The sequence below is a fragment of the Pseudopipra pipra genome, chromosome 5, assembly GCF_036250125.1.
Source record: "Pseudopipra pipra isolate bDixPip1 chromosome 5, bDixPip1.hap1, whole genome shotgun sequence".
NCBI classification, from domain to species: Eukaryota; Metazoa; Chordata; class Aves; order Passeriformes; family Pipridae; genus Pseudopipra; species Pseudopipra pipra.
Genome location: NC_087553.1, coordinates 33,278,195 through 33,304,260, shown reverse-complemented (window position 1 = coordinate 33,304,260; position 26,066 = coordinate 33,278,195). Strand labels below are relative to the sequence as shown.

At 34.9% G+C, this 26,066-nt stretch overlaps 1 protein-coding gene across 7 annotated transcripts in view; it reads right to left on the bottom strand.

The window, feature by feature from the left end:
• Nucleotides 1-26,066, bottom strand: part of MGAT4C (MGAT4 family member C) — a 347,956-nt gene that overhangs the window by 44,612 nt on the left and 277,278 nt on the right. The window contains exon 1 of one of the 7 annotated variants that reach the window (XM_064655525.1): nt 15,542-15,912. The exons of 5 other annotated variants lie outside the window; for them this stretch is intronic. The gene's annotated coding sequence lies outside the window, so the exon portion shown is untranslated. Of the gene's footprint in view, nt 1-1,433; nt 1,710-15,541; nt 15,913-26,066 lie in introns of those variants that run through there. One more of the 7 variants, XM_064655524.1, reaches the window with a different exon arrangement.

Genomic DNA, 26,066 nt, shown 5'->3' with positions numbered 1-26,066 from the left:
AATAGAGTATATTATGCAAAATGTAAACTTGTTACTGGCTACTGATAAGCCAGTTGATTAGGCTTCAAATAGCAGTTCTCAGCATTTTTCTAAATCTATTTTTAGACTCTCACTTTGCATCTAGAGACATCTCTTCTTCCTACTTTTCAGTCTCCAAATAGTAGTCCAACAATTTAGCTCCAATGCAGCTATGATTGGATCTCTCATACAGGACACCCTCTTTGAGACATTTGCATCAAAACCGTTCCTCCCATATCCTGACATGCATCTTTGCATCATGCTCCCTTCCTCACAATTGTGACTATTCCCTTCTCCAGAAAAACTTTGGAAAACTCATCTTTGCTCATCAGATAGATCCCTATGAACAGCACTGACACTCTCTCAGTGAATTTTCCCTGTCAGACACTTCATTTAAGAAAGAAGATGTAGAGGTGTTTCTGTCCCCGGCAAGAAGACCTCCTGAAGGGCACCACTCTGCAAAACCTTACTTCATTGAGAGGACTGGCTCAGTGGAAGGCTTTGCACCAGGCACATCACACACTGCCAGCTTGCTCTGTGAGACTGGTTCACACCCCACATTACATGGTGAGTTGTTCATTTATATCCTTACACTGCAAAGCTGCTCTCCTAGCACAGCAAAGGTGGAAGGGCTCTGAGTGCAAAGCACAGTGTATACAGTACAGAATACAACAGAAGGAGAAATAAAGAGGAGATGGGGAGCTGGCAAACACCACAGACACTGAATAGCCAGCGGAAGCTGTACACCGTGTTCACACAGGGCAGTCACTTTTTCTTAGATTTGTAGTCTATACAAGCACAGGACCTTTCTTTCACTTCCAGTTTGGGATCCTCACTACAAGGAAAACATTGAGGTGCTGGAACCTGTCCAGAGAAGGACAACAAAGTCAGTGAAGCATATGGAACACAAATCTGATGAGGAGTGGCTTAGGGAATATCTTATTGCTCTCTCAAACCACTTAAGGTTGTAGAAAGGTGAGGACTGGTCTTTTCTTCCGAGTAACAAGCAATAGAACAAGAAAAAAGAGCCTCAGGTTGCTCCAGGAGAGACTTTGTTTGGATATTAAGAAAAATTTCTTCACTGAAAGTGGTATCTCTTTCCCTGGGAAAGGTACTTGGTAGCTCTGTCTCTCTTACTTTTCTCCTTTCTAAAAGATATGTTAATAGAAAAAAATATACCTACAGACAAGACTTTTCCTGGTAACTAATTAACATGCACACATACAGGCTATGAGGCCATGGGCACAAATTTGACAATTCCTTGATGGAAAGCTCAGCAGCTCATTTCTGGTCTTTTCTCGCCTTCAGAACCCTGCTCACACAATGCCTCACTGTGCCCTACACCAGCACACAGAATGAAGAAAGCACACTGGGGAGTCTACCTTCAAGCATTCTGGCAAAATTAAAATGCTTACCATTTTCACTAAGCTTCTTTCTCTCTCAGCCCAGAAAAGCAGACTTATATACCTCTGTCCATTCTAAACCTCTTGAAGTAGAGAACCCTGACCCTCCAGGTATCATCCAGAGTCATCTTTACTCCTCTGCAAACCCAGAAGCTCCTGGAGGAAACAGTTATCTAAGTGACAGGTCTACTGATATGTAGTGCTTTAGCGGGCCTGTCACCTGAACCAGAAAAGAGAGTCCAGTTTGTATTTCTCTCTCATATCTAGAAGGACACAAACAATAATTAGGTGTCAGGTATCTACAGATGCTACAGATGCTACAGATTATTTGGATATTAAATCTCCTCATGTCAGGTAACATGGCCCTTCCTTCTCTCTGGACAATGTCCTCTCTGGAGGTCAGTGGATAGACAACAGGACCTGGAGTTATGGCAGCTGGGACGTCAGAGCTGAACCTGTACCCAGTTGAGGCACTTTCTAAACATTCTGTTGAGTGAGGGCACTGCATCCTGTAGCTCCATGATGGAACAAAAGACTCCTCTGGAGCATGGAAGAGACTATTAACTGCCTTTGGCACATCATGCATTGTAAGGAGCAGAACAAATCTGTACTTAATAACACATAAATGGGAATGATAGGGCAACATTTGGAACTGGCAGGTTACCTGTGTCCTTCAGGTACAATGCCTGAGCACCAGGTAGGATAAAAACTGTTGGGGTGTGAAGGAACAGGCAACCATGAGCCTGGTCCTGCTGTGTACAGCTACGAACCTGCAAATTAGAGAGCTACATGCAGCAAAACAGGCAGGCAAGTCCCCTGTTTACAGATGAGTAAACACAGCTCCTGAGCTCCTTCAGCTTGTGGGTAATGGGCACCAAATCCTCACCTTCACATGTGGAAGCCTCTGTTGTTGTCCCAGGCAGGGCAGTGGTAGGGAAGGCTTTACCTCTGAGACTCCTGTCATCACCTTAGAGGATACCTTTACTGAGGTCAGTGCTGCAGAGATCAACACAGAAGCCCTGACCTCACTGCCATTACTGTCTTAATGTCAAGAAAGCAAGATCACAATTAGAGCTGAAAAGGACTACAAGCCTGCAGGCTCATTAGAAATGTTGTCACTAGGACAAAAAACAGAGCTATTTGCCACTCCAGAAATGTCTTCAGATCAGTCTTTCTGACATCACTAATGCATAAATGCATCATGAATTTTATTAATGTCACCAAGACTCCTGAATAAGGGCTATTGAACAAGAGTAAGAGTTCGCAAGAGTTGCTCCATGTTTCATATTCTGATTTGTCCTCCAGTTCACAGGCTACTCATGCAAATACTGCTTTTTAAAGGTAAATGTGTGCTTCATATGGGAATAAGAAAAAATAATTACTGAGGTATCCAGGAAGAAGTATATTAAGAGAAAACTTTTAAACATATATAACAGTTTAGTTAATAATCTAAGAGTTTATACAGAAATTTCTAACTGAAGAATGTGCTGATGCACTAGATACAATTTGATTGCCTTTACCTGCTTTGATTACCTTTACTTACTTTCTTACTTTGAGACACAAATAGAACTGAAGTGATTTCTCACAGTTTGGGAACATCCCTGATCCCGATGGTCAGTAATTTGCTCAACTTATGTACAAACAGGCAAATGAGACACAGTGCAATCCTCTGCCTCATCACCTTCCTTGTCTAGACGTGGAGAGAAGTTAGACTGTGGCGTGCATGTATTTCTGGTTGAAAAATATGTATTTTGCATCCTAGAAAGTAGGTCTCACAGGGACAAAGAATGTTGTCCCTGTGTGTCAACATCCAGAGGGATCCCATGGTTAGAACTGGGTTCCACAATGCAGATCTTTGTTGTGAAGATTTTTCACTAAAATATTCTTTTGGAGTACTTTCAAATTTAGTTTCAGACAAGCTTGGAAAATCCATTAATCCTGATATACACAATTTTCACATAGTTTATATTGTACTGATTAATATTAGGTCAAATATTAAAGTGCTAATTTATACCAATTTCTTAAGCCGATGACACAATAATGTATTATCATTGCAGATATTTCACTTAATGAGAATCATGTAGAGTCTTAGAGTTCCCAAATGACTCTCAGTGAACAACATAATGACCTAACAACTTTCCACTAATTCCTAAGTATGTATATTCATATATTTAGAAAGTCAAAAGGCTAAATGCTTACTGATACAGATAGACCTCACTACCATTGTGGGATAATTGCATTATAAAATTCAGAAAACTAATGAAAGCAATGCTATGATTGATGGAAATTGTAGGTTCAAATGTTATTTCGTTGTTAGTGAAAGATCACTGAGATAATTTTTTTTTGTACAAGTGATTTTACATGCACCACAAAACTTCATTTTAGGACTATACAGTGGACTACTATCCATTTCAGTTAAATATTTAAAGACAAGAGCTAAATAACTGATGGAAAAAGGTGTTAATATAATCTAAAATTTGGTAGCATTAAATAGCAAAAAACTGAAGCCTTATCGATTAGTGTGTCTAAGGGAAAGAAGGAGGTGTCATCTTTATATATAATCTGAACAGTTCTCATGTTTACATTGAGGAAAGTATATTTGACTCTTAAAACTGAATATTTTCATTAGATAGATATTGTTTCAATAACAAAGCAGCAAAATATCAGAGCTGATACCTGTCTTGGAAAAGCTGAATTCAACAGTTATTGCCTAAAGACTATCTGTGTCAGCCTGGTGAAGAAGATTTACTCTGTTTCCCAGTCTCAGGGTAACAAATGTTTTAAAGGAATCATATGGGCTGTTGACCTAATGCTTTACAGCTATACAGTGGATATTATATCCCAAAGAGTCCATAAAGAGCTTCACATTCCTCCATTCACTGTGGGCAAGAAATCATTTCCCCTATCTTAGAAAACTTATATCTACAGAGCAGAAGTTCACAGAATGGGAATATAAACTTCCTTGAAAGGAAGTAGGGGAGATCAAAAGCACTGGTCGGTACACTACAACTCTGGATGGATTTATTAGAGAAAATTCTGATAACCTGCTACCAGGCAGTCAACTGCACCTCAAACTACAGATGAAAGTAGCATAAACAAACAAAATGCCAACAGTTCTTACAGATATACCTTTAGGAAAAAAATCCTTCTTCACCTATCACCACATTCAAAACTTTTTTTGTCTTTTTTTAATCCTTTTGTTGGAAAGTTATGGTTATCAGCTGTAAACCAGGGTGAGAGCTTTGCAAGCAAGCAGAAGCCCTAAGAACCTTAGGGGAAATATTTATGGAATCTGACAGGTCACTGCAGTTAGAGGATAGGCAAGCTCTTATTGTAACCCTCGGGCTTTCAACACCATTTCTGAGCAGAACATAGGTCCTCAGAAGTAGTTTGGTGACAACATTTTGTGAAATGAAACCCTTAAGATCCCTTTCAGGCATACAAGACAGCACAAAATATTGAATTTTCAAGTTTATAGAAACTTCTGTGTATAGAAAAACAAAGAATCTCTATCCCTTAGAGTTACAGGGGAAATTAATAACTCATGATCAAACTGACATACACTAGGAAGACAAAGTGCTTTTTTTTAAAGCAAAACCAAGAGTTTAGGTTTTAAATTTTCACTTTATTTAAAGAGATTTTTAGTTTTTAGTTTATTTTTAAATTTAATTCTGCAATTAAATATGTACATATGCACTAAATTGTGCATATAAATATGCATCTACATTACATATATGCATATACATTTAGAAAAAAAAATACGGAACTGAATGAAAGCTTAAAAGCCCTCAGTTTTCAGTGCTCTAAAAGTTAATGTTTTATGAGAAATATTCTGTGTTGGATGTTCTGCAAATAAATTTTTAGTGAAAGGATATAAGAATGTGGTCTATTACAACTACCTTATCAGAAGAATTGAGTAAATGATCCATAACACAAAGCCTCAGTACATAATTGTCCAAACTTCTTACAAAGAATGTTGAAACAGACTGTGCTCTTTTCAGTAGTTTTAGAAACTAACATTCCTGTCAGACTCCTCTGTACATTTTGTCTTTCTTATGAAATACTAATGCAATTCAACAAAAAACATCCAAATAAAAAGTTTTAAAAAAACTCAGTGAGAAATTACCAATACAGCAGAAAAGCCTTACATAATTCAGCTGCCACCATCTGTAATTAAGATATTGGAGCATCTCCCTAAATAATCTAGTTTGCAAAAATGATCACGTATGGCTCACAGAAACATTTACGGTTATGTTATGACAGGAAAATACAAAGACAAATTCTACTCAGACATATGCAGAGGCTATGTTATAATCTGTTTATTTGTGCTGGTATTGTTTCCTTGGGCTATTCTAGGTAGCCTACCGAATCAAGGCACAGAATTACAAACAAAGTCTACTTATTGTGAAAGATTTTTCTTTTTTTCATCTTGGTACTGCTTTTGTTGCAATTTTGCCCTATACATAGGACAAAATTGCCCAACTTCTAGATAGTTGCCTATTTAACTTCTACATGACAAGCAGTTTCGGAGTCATGTATTGATCTAGACTTTCCTGATGAAGCTGTTCCCTTAATCCCCATCCCTAAAGTCTTACAGCTGCTCACCTACATGATGCCTGAAAGTTGTTTTTGAAATGAAGAAATCAAAAATGCCTATCTGTCAACATCCTAAAGGCTGGGAGGAATTCAGCTCCACGGAGCTCTATTAGGGAAGAAGTGTTTGTTTCTACCTCTTCACATAGAGGCCTTGTGGCAACAAACATTTCTTCTCAGTAAACCCACCCTATGTCTCCACGGTCTGGCAAGACTCTAGCTTCAGTGATTCTGACATGGAATCTTGAAGGAATATGGATGAGAAAGGGGAAAAAAAGGTTATTTTATATTATGTAAACTTCACTAAATCTGAACAGACTATCACAGGAGACAAGGAAAGCACTGCATTCAGAAGAAAAGTCACTTGTAAAATCATAACATTTTACCACTTGTACAAAGAAAAGTTTGTGAAAATCATCTGTAACAAAAAATGTTATGCATACTAAATATCAGTGTAGAGTTTTTTTAAATATACTATACAGTTCTGAAAACAAGCTTTAGCTAGCATTGAATAAGAAGGTGAATATATTCAGTTTAGCAGTGGGCCGTAAATGTATGTATATGTACCTATGTATATATAGCTGCTCACTTTTAGAAAATATGATACCTTTTACCCCATACACCAATAATAGATATATATGTTGTAACATTTACTTCTATTTTTTTCCCAGTATTATTCATTTTATATAGCCATAGCTGTAAAAGAATTATGGAGATTTAATCCTAGAAAAGTGTAAAAGTGACACAAACAGATTTCACTAAAACAGTTGCCAAAAATTAAAAGAATACTTGAAATTAGAATTGGAATGTAACCTTAACATGTGCAACAGTTCCAGAATTGATCACATATGATCAATGACCTCAACTCAACACTCTCTACTTGTGGACAGAAATGAAAGATCACATACAACATAAGAATGACCTATACTTGGAGGTAAAAAGAAGTACTGGACAAGTGATGATAAGAAAAAAGACTCAAATTTTAAGCAACAAAATTCAGATGCCACAAGCAAGGATAAGAACGCTGAAAAGAATGATTGACAAACCTATAAAAGAAACAGGAATGTTACATCACTCTAAAGAGAAAAGAAGAAAAACAAATAAAAGGACTTTTGATTTGATTCTCTGCTTTGAAAAGACAGCTAATAGACACACAAGCAAGTAAACTAATCCAATTTCTTACTATTATAAACAAAATTGCACTAAAAATTCAGTATTACTGCTGAAAGTCAAGCAGTCAAAAATTAGGAAATACCTCAACTGTCTTTTCACTCTCATCACTACTGCCTGTTCACTCCTGGCTTGGCCCCTAGTATATAACTAGAATGATAGTAATATAGACAAAAGTTTTCACTTATCCTGAGGGAACAGTGAGTTGCTCTTTAATTCCATAATTGGTGAACAAGAAGTCGACATGTTCTGCTGCAGATAGGAAGGCAAAGTAATTCCCATGAGGAAAAGTGAGCATGTTTTCCTAAAGTATATTGCACATTAGTTTCAGTCATGTTATGGCTGCTCCATTTGCTCAGTCCTTGTTTCTGTGTTGATAGTCCCCCATCTGAGCATGACTTACCAGAAGGTAGGGTAGGACCAGCATTTTATTTAATTTTGTAAAAGAAATTTATTGGCTAGCAATGCTGTTTAGCCACATATCTTGAATTAGAGCTAACACCAAAATAAAGAGTCTGTAGAATGTTATCCCAGACCACCTAGTTTCTGAAATGTTAAACATAGTATGGTTTAGTTTTAACTTGTGCACTTATTCAAAATGAAAGATATGAAGACAATCAACAGCCTTCATTTGTATTCTTGATGCTGAGCACATGCAAGTGCTGATAAAATCAATAGTAGAGGCACCTGACCAGGATGTCTTCATATATTTTCTTAGCTTACATGTATCTTATTTTTAAGTGAACATTGTAATTTAAAAAAATTGACAGTTTTTCAAGTGCTGAAGTAAGTGGTTTAGTGATACCTCAGTCTTGAAGATAGCATTCAACTTATTTTTGTGATTCCAAATGTACTTGGAACGTGCTATAAACTCAATTGAAATAATAATCACATATTTCATCTGTGGTACCCATGTAATGAACTGCTAAAATCCGACCACATCTGAAGAGACATGGAGATGGGTGTTTCAATGTTACTTCAAGAAATGCTGAGTTTTCCAGAGGGAAAAAAAAAAGTTTGTTTTTACATCCGCAATCACACCTCTCATCCATCAGTGATAACACACTAGAATCTACTGTCATTAGCTGGTATTAATGTCATATTAGAGCTAATGAAGAGCACCATAGCTACTCATGGAAGCAGAACAGAAAAAGTATTCATACTAAATCACTATGTGATTTAGTATGAAACTTTGTACTGTGCTTTCCCCAAGTGCTAGTGAAAACTGCAGTTGTTCTAAAAGCTGTACTCTAATTTGCTCTTTGATAACCACTGAGGAGAACAAGCACCAGTGAATATTAGCATGACTACTAATCAATTATTAATAGAGGTTGTCTCTGATTACTTATGTAGCAAATCCATAGAATAATGAACCTCCAATTACATTGTCAAAGGGCAATATGGCCAGGCTCAAGCATGCCAAGTCTCATGACCATACCTTTTTCCATTCGCCTTTTTGATTTGACCTTAACATAATATGAACTTTGTTGCTGGTAAAAATAGTCTTGATTTGGGAAATTTTACTTAATTTAGTTTGTAACCAGTAAATATTTGCTTTTAATTCCTGACTCATGTGTTGAGAAATGAAGATATAAACTGTCTAAACTCCCCTTCTTCTTGCCATGCATTTTGCTTGGGCCCTTCAGCTTCCACTGCCCAAACGCTGACACTGATGTCCAGTATAAGACTTCAAAACTAAAAGTATCTTCTATGTATGGGGCTGTAGCATAGCAGGCTTTTTTAGGCCAGTTCTGGGGCGTGCACCTGAAAGAGGACTGGAGCTGGCATTAAGGTCCTGACAATCTTCCCTCACTCTGAAGTGGTCTGGAGCTCAGAATATGAGGCAATATGGACTCACACTTGATAAAGAGAATGTATTCTTCTGCAGTCATTTTGTCTCAACAAGGAAAGTCTAAGTTTCATAGGCTGAAAAAATCAGACTAAATTTTCCTTACTGTTTTATTTCCCTGGATTTCCCAGAAACACTATCTGTGAGCAAATTATATACTTTTTAAATAACCCACCATTTTCCAGAAATCGTTCAGGAAAAGATAACAACTATAATAACATTATTCAAAGGTGAAAGTTTTGTCTGGAAAGCATCCTATGTTTCATTCTGGCTCCACTAATGACTATTTTACAAAAAGCAGAGTGGTAAATGACATTTAAAAGTTCAAAACTGAGTATACATATTAAGTGCTTATGCTTGAACAGTTTAGAGTCATTTTCAGGTTGCAGAAGATAAAATAATGGCACATTGTTCAATATTTTTTCTATTCATTTTGTTCTGGGCTGCTTGATAGAAAAGTAACTTGGTTGTGGTTTTTTTTTCAATCTGGTGTGAAAGAGATGCTAATGTAATCTTCCCACAGGTGCAACTTTAATGCAAACTAAGACAGTTGAATTAAAATGTAATTAACAACATTGCTATTTGTATTCTGTAATTTAATGCTGTTCTTGTTTCCTCTGCTTCATTTAGTGATTAATATTATACAGGGATTTTTATCCTGTTAGTGACTGCAGTTATGTAAACTAATGAGTTAAATTTTATCCTATATTCATCCCAGTCATATATATTAAATGCAAGAAATTAATGCTGTAGTAGTATTTCCCATCATGATTGTCAGAGAATTGAAAAAATTTTATCTGAAAAGACTCTCCATTTTTAGCAGATAAATTCTATGAGACAATATTTGATTACAGAAACATCAATGCGCATGTGGAACAAATGCAAGTGGATTTACCCTGACTTTAATGACCAGAAGACAACTCTGACTGTAGCAAAAGATTCAAGTACTACAAAACTCAGATCTCAAACTTCCTTGGTAATGGGAATGTAACTTTAAGGAAATTCAAACTCTAATCCATTCTTCTTATTGATTCAACTCCACTCCTAGAGATACAATATGATAGAAATACAAATCTTAGAAGTCTGGCTGGAATCAATGTTTAAATCTTCTTTTTGAAAAATACAACACAGTAAACAGCTCAGTATATTCTTAAAATGTGTTGTTGATGTTTTTTAAGGAATAGAGAGTCAGCCTGAAGTACAAGAAATAAGTTGAATGAAGACTACAACTGGCACAAGAATTTTGTGCATAAAATAAGCACAGGTAAATTGTGAATTACCAGTTTAAACCAGCGGTTGTGAGGCTACTCAAGTGCAATGTACTGGGTTCACTGACATGGGAAATTCTTAGCACTTTAACATTTCAGTTTAGTAAGTGAAGGAAATTATAAATATACAATACTCAGCTAAATTGATTTTTTTATTTTTGTGACTTAAAAATCGAGGATCCTGAGAACTTGAATACTGAAAGTAATTTTCATGAAAGTACTTAGAAAGAAAAAGGGTTGAAAAGGAAAATAATACACTTTGAAAGGCTGATGTCAATTAATCTTATGTAGCAAAAAGGGAATACAGTAAGCTTGCACTCACTCACTAAAAAGTTCTATGTGAAGGAGCAAGATTCAGGATGGGAACATTCCAGGCATGGAGAAAGGCATACAGCAATTGACAGGACTTTGTTATATGGACCTTACAGTTATTATATGGACTTTACTGTTATTATATGGTTTCATTGTATCCACACTACAAAGTGCATAACCTGGGCATGCTCGGGCTCCCCACAGTTTGCCTGATCCCTGCTCCCCTGCTCCCTTCTCTAATAGGCTGAAGAAGAAGCAGAGGAGACCATTACCATTTGCCCTTTTCCTCCCCCTTTTGCCTGTGTCCCTACCCTGATTTGTTCCCCTTATGTCTGTCTCATGCTCCACCCCATGTTCTGGCCCTTTCCCCTCCTGAGCTGATAAAAAATCATGTGCACGCTTCAATAAAGCGTTCCACCTGCACCCTACCTTGTCTCCTGAACCTGTGCTATGCCACAGTCCCTCAGTCTGTAGAGCATGAGACTCTTAATCTCAGGGTCGTGGCCACGCTGGGCGCCATATGCCATGGTCCGAAGGGAGGATGGGGCCATGACACAGCACGGGTTCAGGAGGTACACAAAAGCTAATGAATTCAGTCCACAGACAAGAGTAAGCCATAAGAAGAGGTATATTTAACTGCTCCAGTAATAGTTTGATGACACTGAAATCAAAAAGGTCATTCACAAAATAGAAGCAATCACATATTACTACAGATGACAATGAAGATATAGGGCAAGTAGGCATGCAAGGATAAAGTCAGAATGTTAAGGAGAAAAAAGAGTTACAGTTCTTTGAGAACATTAAAAACGTAGAGATTAGAGATGATAATACACTACACACTAAGAAGAAGAGAAAAAGAAAGTCTAGTTCCGTTACCTATCAGGGAGGGAGACAGAAACCTTTTTCCCTCTGTGTTTACAGAAAATGCTATGGCCAGACACTCAAAATAAACATGTGAATTAAAAAAAAAAAAAAAAAAAAAGAAAGATTGAAAGGATAGAAATGATAGAAATAGATACCAGAAGAAAGAACAGATTAAACCCAATTCTAATAAATTATTTAAAGATAAAGATCTCATAGTAATTTACCCATGAATCCTGAAAAAAAAGAAGCCCAACCTATCTTTGAATTTTTATTCTTACTTTTTATGGAGATTAGAAAGACCCTTGTAAGAAAGAGAACACTGAGATTAGGTGAAGAAAAGATATAGTATGTCTCACTAATAAAGGGAGAAAAGCAGTACCTGGTGAATTAAAGATCAGGCAGTCCAGTTCTGATGAGGGGGATTATACTAGGAAAAATATTGAGACATTTTTTATATATTTACTTATAGGATAATAAAACACTATATTTTCCAACACATGTTTCTCTATAAATATTTGGTACAATCTAATTTCCAACTTTCTAAGGACAGTTAGGTTCATAGGTAGAAAAGAAATAGCGGGTGTGACAATCCATTGACTTCAGGTAATTTTATAATATTGTCTTTATAATATTTTTATAATAAAACAATGGAGAAATAATTACTTGAAAATAATCCTCTTAAAGAAGATATCTTCTTAAAAATGTTTTCTTAAAAAACACCTATCAGTCTTTCTAGTTTAATTATAAATATAGCGCCACTGGGGTCTTGAATGGCTACATGGATTTTCTGGAAGTTTCTTGTGTGTTTTGATTTCTGAAAACTGAGGAAATGTGACATTTAGTAGAGTAAGCTAAAGTACATATCCCATTAAAAAAAATCTCTATTAATCTCCCCATTTGAAAAATTTAAAATCTCTTCCTTGTGAGTTGTAGAGGAAAAAAAGGCAATATTTTTGTTGCATTAAAAAAATTAATATTTCTATTATTATACTCTGTAGGGCTCAATATCCACTTGATTTGAAGACCAAATAATCATTTGATCTTGCTTAGTTCTTGTTGCTAACATTCAGAAAGATTTTTAATCTTATTCATATAATTTCTAATTGCTCTAGAGTGAGAATTTCTTTAGAATGGCTGTGGGAATGAAGTAGATAAATATACATTCAAAAGAAAATTCTTTTCTTCTCAACTGTTTGCCCACATGGAATCAAAACACAAAGAGGAAATATGGCATCTAAAGATACCAGAGTTTTTATCTTCCCTTATTGCTCGGTCTTCGGCCTCTTCTGATTTGCCAGTAAAACTGCCAATTATGATCTGCATATCTGTCCATGAGGGAAATAATTGAGAATGACAAGGAACTTAATACTGGACTGCATGGGGGAATTTGTAAAATGATGATATTCTAACACTAGTAAACTGGGCTGGATTTGAAGGGGCAGCCCTGGGCAAATAATATCACACATCACTGCCGTTGTCCTAAGCAATACAATGCCATTATTATCAAGTATTCCATACCTGATAATCAACTGAGTCCATGAAGTTGCATCTGTTAAGATATTAAACAGCATTTTCTATAGAACTTAAAGAAAATGCATCCTGAATACTGATTTAATCTGCCTCATAAGAAATCAAATACTGGTTTATGTATCAAAACACAATCATTATGGAGTTTTGAAATACAAGTGTGAGATTTCGTAACACATTTCCCTACCTTTTGCTTAAGAGCCCTGTACTACTCTGTGGCTTTAACCTGAAATATCAGGGTCCGAGAATGTATCAGGGTGCAATTGTTTCTTGATTTGATTCGAAAGAAAAAAATATGGAAGGATCTGATTGAACATGGACAGAAAGATTCAATTATTAAGAAAGAACAGATCAGATTTTGTGATAGCCTGGGATTTGAAAGTGTACAGGTAAGGAGACTTGTGTTCAAAATGTAAGGGTCATGAGCACTGGGTATGAAGATTTAGGTTAAGAAGGGTAGATCTAAGAATTTTCAGTCCTCAGTAAATTTGCTAAATATACGCTTACATTTCAAAGTGATATACTTCCAAACTTTAGTAGAAGTTAGATAACATGCATGCTTTTAGCAAGGTATCTTTCTGAGTTACACAGTTACATAACATAAAAAAACCCAACCAACAAACAAAAACAAACAAACAAAAAAAAAACCACAAAAAAAGGACACAAAAGCAGTAACAAAACCACACAGTAAGCTTAGCATGTTAATATACCCTAAAAAGTTCTAAGTCCTCCAAAAGAAACAGCTCTATTCTGTCAAGCTTTTAGATCTCACATGCTGTAGATGAGTTTAGTTTCCGGCATGCTTGGGTTTGATTTGCTCTAGACTTTTGCAGTATGTAATTGTACTTCTATGAAGCTTCTAGGTCAAATCAGCTATACCTAGTGAGTTTAGACACTTACATGATTAAGTTGTCAATAAACTAAAAGAAATCAGTGCTTTGTATATAGGGAACTATTATCTACCTGCATTCTGTTTTGGCAGTTTAAATCCTTTCCTTGGTTTTGAATATTAATCCTTATCTGTGCAATCCTTATCTGTCTGACTGGGTTATTTTGCTCTGAATTAATGTAAAAAACTAAATCGTTGTGCTACAAAAGTACTCTGTTGCATATTGTAAGACCACTGAGATTTTTTTTAATCTTTTGCTAAAGAAAAATCATCATAGAAAATTCTAAATTATTCTATGCAAGGGAAAAAATCTTGTGAGTTCATCTAATTAATTGCAACATGGTAAAGAAGATGAGAATGTATTACAGAAAGCTGAAATGTTTTCAACCTCTCTTTTGAAAGATTAGCAGCGACATCTCAATGTGAGAAAAACAATCCAGGGGGAGACAAACCCTGAAGAGCTCTTGAATAGCTAAAAAGACAAGAAATCAATAAGGCCCGTAATTATTGGCACATAGATTTAATGAAGTGTAAAAGTTCAGTGTTACAACAAATTAAAACTCCATTAATGTACATGGATAATGAAGAACAAAAAATGATTAAGAAAAAATGCATTCTCTTCTTTTCTCATACACTTAATTCAGAATTATTTTTAATATAAGAAATAGCTGAAGGAGACTTAAAACAGCAATTTAATGGGAATTTGACTTATTATGAAGCAAACCTAAGCACTTTTTAATACTTCCCAAATGGATATAGAATTTTAAACTAGTGACAAGCTTCACTGAATGGACTTGGAAATAATATCAAATGTACTACAGTAAGGTTAATTGGGTTCATTTCATGAAAGCATATTCTAAATTAGCTAAATTTATCCTTTTTTTTTCTTTTTGATAAAAAAAAGGCTGAAGCTACTGCCATTGGGTTTGATTCTGAGATGTAGAAGAATCTGACTGATAGCAGTGGGAACTGGGAAGCTGATATTTTACACGTGCATCACAGGGAATTCTTAAAAGCATTTGCTGTCCATGGAGGATGAATCAGACAGCTTTGACAAATAATTGCAGTAGTATGAGTGTCCTTCTTGTCTTACTCTAAGATTACTGCTGGATAAGTCTTCCATTTATTAAAGGTGTTTCCTGTTTTCATACAAACCAAACTTCCGACAGAGATAATATTATTTCCTGTGACATTGTTACACATGTATTTACCTTGTATTCTACTAAAATGTTACTAATAATTTAGTTTGATGGTTGTTAACACATTATAGAACAAAAGCTAATACTTTGGAGTAAATATTAGTCACACCTTGTTCTATACATGCACCTTCTCTATATGTGCAATCTGTCTACATGCATAATGATACCTAAATATTGTAGAATTTTATTAGATAAAGCATACCTGGTACATCACAGAAATAGATTATCTAAACACTATGTAAGAAACAGAACAGAACAATCAAAAGACAAACACATTTAGCTATCAATTTAAGTAAATTACGGTACTAGAGAAGCATTTGAATTTGTGTCCAGGCATAAAATATAAGCCCTTAGAACAAAGTATGCAGAAAAAATTCTTGAGAACAAGATTACAGTATTTAAGTAATAGCCTATAAAGAGCCTGCATAGTTTTCACATAGGAATCTCACCTCTAAATAGATAATCCATGTCCTCAATTCTGATTCAGGACATTTTTCTTGATTGTCATTCCCCCGTGCTGAGAAATACCCTCCTGGCGATGCCTGCTGTCCATGTCTTTCTCAGTAACTGCTTGCTAACCCCTTGGCAGAAGAACCCTATTTGCCCACTGGAAGCTTGATTTTCTGTCAGGCTTTGAAAAAAAAGCAGAAGAAAACATAACTTGGGCAGCTATTTCCACTTGTGCATGGGAAAAAGGCAGAGAGAGTCAAAAATAATGATGAGCTGAATTGGACCTCAGGCCAGGCTGGAAAATGTGTTTGATGATCTTCCAACCATATTGAGAAGATGACAGCTAAGCACCGTAATTATAAAGATCAATATTCTTAGAATCTCTTGTTATTTATATGCCATATTTTTTGACATTATAAATACCTAAAGGAAGTTAAATGCAAACCCAGAAATCTCGGCTACCAACAATCAAATACTGAGAGAAACCATTCTGCTTGAACCACCTCTTAAATTTCTGCTGTAGGGTTTGAAACTACTTGATTCTGACAGAAACCTGAGGTAAAACAGAGATGGGAGAGAAGCTATGCCTCAGGAATAAATCATTGCTGATCACAACAAAAATCTATTCCTGTGGAAAACCTACCTTTTTTTTCCAAAGTGTGTGCTTTATTGATGGAAATTGCCTAACCAAAGGCATATAAACCCTGAAGTTGCACTGTGTAATTCCTATCAAGTCAGATTTACAATAAGAATAGAGTATTTTAATGATATTTTTAGGTGGTAAATTCACATCAAACATCAGTCTACTACATTCCTGAAGCATTTTCCTCCAGAGCCAACTGTGGATATCTCTATATATCCTATGGTAGACCCTACAATATAACTTACATTGATTTCATAGTTTAGAAATAGTAAAAGAAAATTTGGAGTTTTTTGTTATATTTCACCATTCCTATGATACAGTCTGTGGCAAACCATAGCTCAAGGAAAAAGTTAAATCTTAAATGGCTGATGCAGACTTGGACAATAATTACCTTTTATTTAGAAACAAAATTAAACAGACTTTAGAAATTTGGAAAACTCTTCTCCCAAAGCCAATGCATGACAGATAACAGGAAAGCAAAAATAAAGATTTCATTTTCTGTTAAATGAAAAAATTTATTCCCAAAATTTTGCTGGAGAAAGGGATCACTTGGCATATGTTAAATAATCTGACTTTACCTACTTAATTAATAAACTTCAAATAATTTTACTGAATGTCATTTGATTAAAAAAATCAGAATTCAGAACAATAAACTATATTAATATTTAAAATTATAAAATTAAAGCTATGTTTGATCAATAACAAAGTGAATGAATCCAAATGATGAATCTAAAAAAAATTATCTGACCTAAAAGATGAGAAGGTGTCTGACTGGGGACCTAGTCTTTGCCCTCCAGCAGCTGCCAGTCAGGGGAAGTTCTGAAAACTCCATAAGAGGTTATTTTCTGCAGGAAAGATAAAAACATTTCAAGTCACCACTTAATTTTTCATGTATTTTTGAGCCTAATATTCCTAATTTTAATTTTTTTCTCAATAAACATGAAAACTAAATATTCCTATGATTTTCAAAAAAAGGTGTGCTTCCTATTTCTCTCATCCTCACAGGTATTATAATTACAAAATATACCAGGGAATATGTCCTAGTTATTTATCCAGTGTTAATAAAATACAATTTTATTAAAGAACACAAAAGCATGGAGCAAATCATTGTGGAAATCAAGAGAGTTTTGGAAGAACTGAAAACAGGTGTATTGATATTCTTGGTCAGAAGTTTTTGCATGTTTTCTTTCTCCTTTGTTTTGTCTTCATTGTGTTTGAGATATTTGTTTCCATCTGGATGCACGAAGAAACACATTCATTTCATAGCACCTACAGACGCATTTTTAATAGGTTTAAAAATAGCCACTGGCACTTATTAGCCTTCGATTACCTTGGTTGCCTCCTATGTAAAACATTTGTTACTGTTTATCTTTTTGATACACTAATCATAAAAAAAACCTTAAGAGGACTCATTATTTTTTGTTCCAAATCTACCAGTATGCTTCATCACTACATCTGTCTCAGTCCCATCATTTTTATACCTGTTCAACTTTTACTACATATTGTCCAGGGCACAGGTGCCCTGGCACTGGCAGTGGGAGTTGCAGGGGCTTCTGTGAGGAGGGACCTATGGTGGTGGTACCTCAGGGAAATGCATTTAAGATGGGGGAAAATGCCAGTGAGCAGAGTGAGAAAAAAAAACAAACCTGGAAAACAGGAGAGGGAACAAGAGGGAACTTGTTTTATGGTCAGAGAAGAAGGAGAAGTAGGAGGGAATTGTTATTGACTGCTCCCCATCCCCCTGAGCCCCTTGGGGTAGGATGTGTTGAAGCTGGAAGTGGAGGAGTGAAGTTGAGTGCTGAGCCTATGAAAGAGGAAGGAAAGCAACATCTTAATATTTTTGTTCTAATTTCTCACTACTCTTGTTTCTACTACTGTTTTAATTGGCCATAAATTCAATTAATTTTCCTCAAGTTGAGTCTGTTCTCAAGAAGGTACTTGATAAGCAATCTTCCTGTCTTCCTTTCTCATTGTGTTTTGTGGCCCTGTGTCACAGGGCGAGAGTGGGTGACTGGCTGGATGGGTATTTATTTGACTATTAGACAGGGTTAACTCACAACACATGTTTACCTCTTTCTTAAAATTCTTCTTATGCCATCCCTTGCCTACACTTCTCAGTCTATTTGTAAGGTTTATTCTCCTCTGTATCTTGTATTCTCTTTATTCATACAGAAAATATCCATATTTTTGTGGTTTGTGTTCAGCTCTACAGGAATCTGTTACTGTACTTTTTATTTTAACTTATTAAAATAATTTTTCTTGTTCCTTCCTTATGACTGTCAGTCATCTTGTGATTGATCTGATACAAAGCTAACTGCAAATGATACAGAAAGAGGTTCATTTGGATAAGATCATAGCAGAAAAATATCGGCATAGTAATCATCTCCAAAAGCAGTATGCCAGTAATAAATGGAATTACTATGCTTTGCTAGCATACAGCAACTTGAATAAGTCAGAGAGTGGAGATTTTAACTGAGTATACACTCAGACATTGAGGTCAAGGGAAGTTTTATTTGAAAATGGCAAATGGGATTAGTTTCTAAAAGACTCTTTAATAAAGGTTATCAAATGAAGAAATTTAATAGGTGATCCATAAAAATTTGCATTGTAAAGCATACAAATCTGAATAGGATTTTCTCTTCTTCCTGAGTTTAGCCTGTGGTTTACTACCTGTCAAGTCGTGACTGCTTCCAAAATGCCATGTATGTTAACTTGTCTTTCCCCAGACACAAAATATGCTAATATTGACCGATTGCTAGTTGGATTTAATACTTTCTTCCAATCACTCAGTTTTAACTTTTCTCCATAATTCCTGTAAAATTGCACACTCTTACATTGCAACCTTAAAACTGCAGTGTGTAAGCAAATACAGTTCCACATGTGCATTAAGAAAAATTTCTCATTGTTTCTTTTTCTTGATAACACCTTATTCTCTTCTTTTTTCTTTCTTCATACAAAAATGAAATCAGAGAAAAAAGAGGTTCCTTTCCCTGTCAGATTATAGCTACCATCAATGACATAAATAGAAGTTCATTATACAACCAGCAGCAACATTTCATGACATTCCTGGAAGTGGTTTACAACTACCTGTCCAGTGCCTTTTGGATACAATTCATGATTAAACAGACTTGCCTTATTTTTTGTTAGGAAACCCTCAGGGCATAGATAGAAACATAAAAAAGCAACCAGAAACTTTTCAGAGATCAAGAAAAGAAATAAACTAAGCAAGTCAATGTGCTGATTTCAGACACATCTTTTATTAATATTATTATCCTAAGGTTATTCAAGTGAATGTGTAACAGGGCTCTTTTTGCCATTTCAAATATTATACTTCAGTTACTTTTATTTTCACAGTCTGCCTTAAATTTCAATAATCATGGAAGAGTCTGATTAATACTTATTTTGAAGCACATCTGTAAGCCACATTCTTTTATAATATTTCCCAGACTGCTAATGCTGGACTACCACAGGAAAAAAAAATCCATCCACTGAGATAAACAGGCAGAGTTGTAGCAGGTTATGACTATTCATGTTTTGTTTTTTTACCATTGCATTGTATAGTAGGCCTAGGGTAACTTTAGGAACAAATAAGCCAATATACTTATGCACATACAGACTTAGTATTAAAAAAACCCAGGTGGGACTAAAAGCCAAATCAAGAACATAAATTCAAGTCAGAGATTTGAGTATGACAATTGAACTGGAAACCATAAGCAAGTTACTAAATGTAGTGATTTTCATTTATTGTAAATTTAATGTAAAAATAGCTGCTATTGATTTTAATCCAACCATTTGATAACACTGATTTTATCTTTGTGCAAAAAAGATGGTATATAGATATCATTTTAAATTTTATTTTTTAAATTATAAACTTCAGGAAAGAAAAAGTGAAAACCTGACATTCTTTATATTGTTTCAAAGCAATATTTTACCAAAGATTTCACAAGTTATCTTTCGGGCAATGGAGAAACTTGGTGTGAGAGTGGAAAAAGGCCCTGGTTTTTGATATCTTTGAATCCTCTTAATTTGAACATTTTTTGACATAATTTAGAAAAACATTCATTAAATTTTACTTACAATATATTCATATAAATATACACATAGAAAACAATTTCTCAATAAATTATTTTGGCTAATCGGAGTAGTGTACAACTGTATAATTATTTTATATGACACAAAATACTATTAGATTATTACAGCTTGTATAAAAAGTTTAAAAATGCTTACTGTTTTTAATCTATTTATCGATGTTACTTTATCAATTAATGTCAGAGTTAGTCTACTTCAAGTAGTAACTGTTCCAAGGAGTAGAAAAACAATCACCTGCTTGATTTTTTTTGGGAAAAGTTGTCAGAAAGGGTCCATTTCCCCTTCTGTGCAGATACTGCACTGCTAGAATGGTTAATGGAAATTATTCGTCTTCATACCAAGAAGAATAGGCATATTACCCTTCTTTTATGAAAGCACATATAAAAGATTTGGCTCTTACTGTTTTTTTTTAAAAAAGATGACTCCTTTTGAACCTTCCCATACTCCCCCAAATAACATACTAGCATACTAAAAAAAAAAATCAATAAAAAGCACAGAAAACTGTAAAAAATATCTATGGAAAACTTACATAATTATCACTTAATGGCAATGCTAGGTACCTGGGGTTAATCGTATATTTTGCCATTCATTTTGTGTGGGATTTTTTTATATATTCATTGTTATAAAAATTTCAAACACAAAAAAGCTCTAACTTATATTGAGATTCTTAGTCATGCATCAAAATCCACATTACTCAATGAACGAAAGACCATTTATTATAAATAAAAATACATTTTTTGGGCATTGTAATTTTCTTTTTAACTTTCACAGGTAGTCGTATTTCCCCTTACTTTATAGCAGTGAACGTGACTTCACCTGTAGTGACATAAAAAGGATTTTCTGGAAATTCTGCAGGTAGATATTTTGATAATGAAAAAATGTCTTGTTTTAAAGTATTTGCTATTTGAATAGTAACCAGCTCCAATTTCAGATAATTTTTATTGTATATTAATTATTACTGAATTGCTGCTTGCATTCATGCAATTTATTGCATTTTTTTAATAAAATTATACTAAAATCTAGTCCTGCTGAATTCTAATATACTGTTTAGCACTAAGCTTTGTTCTTTTTATTCAAAATCTGGCTACCTAAATCATTCCTAAAAACCCTTGACCTGAAGAAGGTAATAGAATTAACGAGTAGTTATTAGATTTAATCAAGGTAGAGATAAAATTCATTTAAATGGCGATATTACATGTTTTCATGACCATTTTGTAGTCCCTGCCTATGTGTTTCTCTTTGCCAGAAGTCTTCAGGATATCAGCATCTTTTCACTATTCCACTAACGATGGAATTCCAGTATAAGAAAACAAGAGTACTTTTGGATGTTATCTGCCATAAAGGAAAGTGAATTTTTACTCCACTTAAAATAGAAGATTAACTGTCTCATGACACATCATTTCCTGTGGCAGCCAGGTTTCCAATTACAAATACAGATAGATGTCATAAATGTTATGTTATCTAACAGAAAAAAAAATGGCTAATCATAGGCAAAAATTATATTTGGAGAGCTAAAATATTTATTGTTATTGATCAAAGTTTTTCATATCTTGAAGTTATCCTGACATAAAAAATGTACTGGATTTAGCTTCTGGTCCACCTGCTTAAATTAAGTGCAGGAAAATGTCCTTAGGGAGATCTTGAATGCTAGAATGCAGAAGGATCTCTCTGGGGCTGTAAAAATGATGCTGAACATTTTTCACGACATATTACTTCTAGTTGTTTCTGGACAAATGCCAGAGGTGAAGAAAGGCAAGATCTAAGTAGCCCTTCAGCTGGTATAAATTAGAAACCATCTCAGCACTGGATCAATCTAAAGAGTTGGAAAGGTCATAAAAGTTAGAAGACACTTTTACTGCTATCTCTGACTTTGTATTTGAGCGGCATCAAGAGTGTGTTTAGCACTGAGCAAAAATTGGGGCATGTCTTCAGAGTTTATTTAATATTTTTATTCATTAATAGGCAAAATGCATTTGTATCCTGGCCATAGTATTTTGGGTTAGAAATCATTAATGCTATGAATTACTGAGCTTTACTGTGAGAGTTAAACTGCAGTCTAATTCTTTGGTGTCTTCTGACCCCAAACCCTGGACCAAAACTGTAAGATTTTGCTATGTTATCCTATCCAGCTTCTACATGAAGCAATGAAATTCTAAACCACAATGTTTATATATGTTTTTATATATATATATAAAAGTATGATATTATTAAAATAAGATTTGTGCTGATGGTCTACCATGTAATCCCTCTGCCCACTCAGAAATTCTGCTTAATATTTCATGTACAATAATAAAACATCCCATAGCTCTCTGCTATAGTTTCCGAAGTCCTTTAGGAATAATGTCAGAGGGCACTACTATTTGATTGATGCCACTAGAAAAATATTGCTCCTTTTTGACAGCATTTAATGATTCAGGTCACTAGTCTGAACCATACTCAGTGGCTTTATAAAGTACACAAAACCTTTCTTCATGGAGAGTACAAAAATGTGAGCTTTTTCTTTTGAAGGAAAATACGAATCCATCTCAGGCACTTATTTTTCATACCTGCACAAGTGTATTTGAAAACAGAGTAATGTAAAATAATCAGTTCAAAACTGCTCTTTTTATTTGTACTCCTAAGTGTTCTATAAAGGAAACAAACAAATAATGCGCTCAGGAACATATGAAGAAGACATCACAAAAAAAGTAAAAGGAGTCACTTTAGATCTTTTATGAATTAATTTTTTCTGAGATTCTACAGCTGAACAAGTAGAGCTATAATATTAAGAGTAAATGCCATTATAATTATGAGTAGCACATTATCAAGTTACTACTTATAACTATTAGGAAGTCAACAAAACCTAATTATAAAATTAGCTTTTTTTTTCTCTCTTAAATAGTAAAACATGAACATGTTGTTTTCTAAAAACATTATTTTCATCATTAAAATTACTGCCTTTTGATTTCTTATGTTTTGAAGACTTAGCTAGTTTTAAATAATTTTGAGGCAGACCTTTCCAAGAAATACCTGATTTTAGAGTTATGAAACATTAAAGAACTGTGTTTTTGTAAGAAAATGCTGTTAAAAAAGTTGGGTAAAAGATAATTTAAATTATTTTTTCCTCTCCTGAGTTTTAAGGATAATTAATTCTGTCACATGACAGATTACATTTTCAGCATCACAGAATGCAGACCTCAGAAAACACTGAGTACTTGTGTCATAGCTCAGTCAGCTCCCATATGATGCAAATCAATATACCAATACTGAAGGCACTAAAGCCACATGTATCTACAACAGCTAAAGATCCAGACTTTTATATTCACCAGGCTGATTTTCTCATTTTCAGATGTCTCTCCAAGCACTGTTGCTTTCACTTCGTGTAAAAGAATTCCATACAAATTTACATATTAAAAATAAAAAGTTTACTCCAAAAAGCTCATGGGAGTGAGCTCCAAAGCTCCATAAAGCTCACTGAGAGTGAGATTCTGTTTGCGGACAAAGGTGTCTGTATGTATATATTCACGTGTGAACTAGAGATCAGCTCATTTGCACACTAGATATCTATTGTCAACTGAAATTCTCTCAAGGATTTTTCCATCTGCCATGCCATTGGGTTTCTGTTCTTCTATACGTTCTGCATTGTATTTGAATCCATGAGGATATTGCAGATAACTTGGAGCACCTAAAATGACACAAAGTGCCTTCATAAAGGGAAGTGACCTATGTGATATTCAATATAGTCAGTGGAGGTTAAAGAGCAGTTCAGCCACTAACAGTTTAGCAAAATAGAAATTTAAGCTGAAATTCTAGATTACAAGAATTTAGTGCCATTTTTGACCCTTTGGCACATCTGACTCCTGCTTATGTTGCTAAAAGATATAATGTAAAACCTACAGAGACACTCATCCTTTTCAAATGAAGAGTTATTTCAAGCCTAAGAGCATATCCAATAGTGTTTGCAATGACAAAAGATGCCTCTGGGGAACTTAATCCTCTGTTTGGGTGGCTGATGTCAGAGACTGAAACAGTTAATAATTTACGCATTCTAGGATCATCAGGGGACTTTTGCAGGCTGGGAAGAGGAGGCTGTTGGCTCATCAAAGCCCATCCCCCTGCTAATCCTGAAAGGCAGAAAAAATCCTTTTACACCATGCTCCTCACAGGAACTCTGCACAGGCCCAGGAGAGGTTGGAGACTCGTGGCATGAGAGTTATGAGTTATGAGTTATCTGTGGATATAATAACTCATAACTTCTTTGAGTGTGTGGGCTTCTCTCCCCCAGCCTCCAATGGATTAAGGCCACCACTTCAACAGACAGACATGGAAGCTGCAACTTTCATCACTGGACCCCGTGGGCGGTGATTATATACATTTTTCCACTCTCATATTTTCTTTCTCTTACTCTCCCTTACCATTATCCTGTCTTTTCCTTTCTCTCCCTTATGTATTTTCCCTAAAATATATATATTATATATATATATAATATATCTTTATACCATATTGCTGCAGATCATAGATACAGATGATAACACCCAAAATGGCAACATACCTGTTTACCTTAGAAACAAAATTGTTCTAAAATAAACCCTACATATATATGTTTTCAAACACCAATTATTCAGTGTCGTTTCACTCTAATCCACCCCAAGGGATTTATTAATAAGAACCTGGGTTACCCTCCCCTTTCTGGGGCAGGCTGTAACAGCTAATCAGCTCAACAGATTTTGAGACACTATTTCAAATATTGACAATACTGAATGGATAATTAGACATCCATTGGTGTCCTGATCTGTGTGCTAAATCCTACCCTGAGTGATGATAGTAATTTAGCCATTGTTTTTCCTAACATGTTTCAAGTGCTATAAATTATTTTAATTCTGAATATAGGCAAATTCCATAGCCATTCACAGTTCTTTGGTTATGGCACATTTTTTATGACATACATGATCTGTAAACATGTATGGAACCTCAGCTAACCTGTGCTGGCAGTACTTTGCTAATTCTTTTTGCCAGGTTTGAATTCTAAGCTGAAGAACAGAGATACCTGAGTAGTCAGTTTATGTGGTCTTTTTCATTTGATACCAACAACATATTTTGAGTACCCAGAAAAGCAGCTATTTCCATGGCTCAAACCAGAAACCCATAACATAGATATAATAAGAGATTTAAGGCATAAAGAATTCTTAGGCCTGTTTTAGAAAGTGAACCACTGTGGTGAGACAAGGTACCATTCCTCTGCACTGCAGAATCACTCCATTTAGTGTTTCTCCTAAAGGTGTCGTGTTCATGTTTCTATAGCTGAGCTATGGGTTGGCAGCTGATAACTGCTAGAAAACACAAAGTCAAATATTACTGTTAGAGGTAATACGTTTCATTTAAATACATAAACTGTGGTTTGGTTCTGTAGAAGACCAAACAAAACTGCACTCAAAATAACCCATCTCTTTCCAAATGTAATTAATACATTCATTGATGGCTAAAAACCATGAATATGATGGACTCACTGGGTATTCTTTCATCTTCACAGTTATGAACTTTACAAGTATTGAAGAAATATTGCATGAGGGAACTCAAAAGTCAGATAACATGAAATAAGAAGTTTTGGATGGAATTTTTCTGACGAAGTCAAATTTCACTTAAAAATAGTATTTCATTAAGCTTGATTATATTTTGTCCAGACCTTCTACTGAATTTAAGTTAGTATTTTGAGATTTTGTGTAGGATCCTGACAAAACTGTCTTACAGCAAAGAATACTGGAGGATGTCTGTTGATAACACAGGGATTTTTTTGCATCCAGAGTGGAAATTAG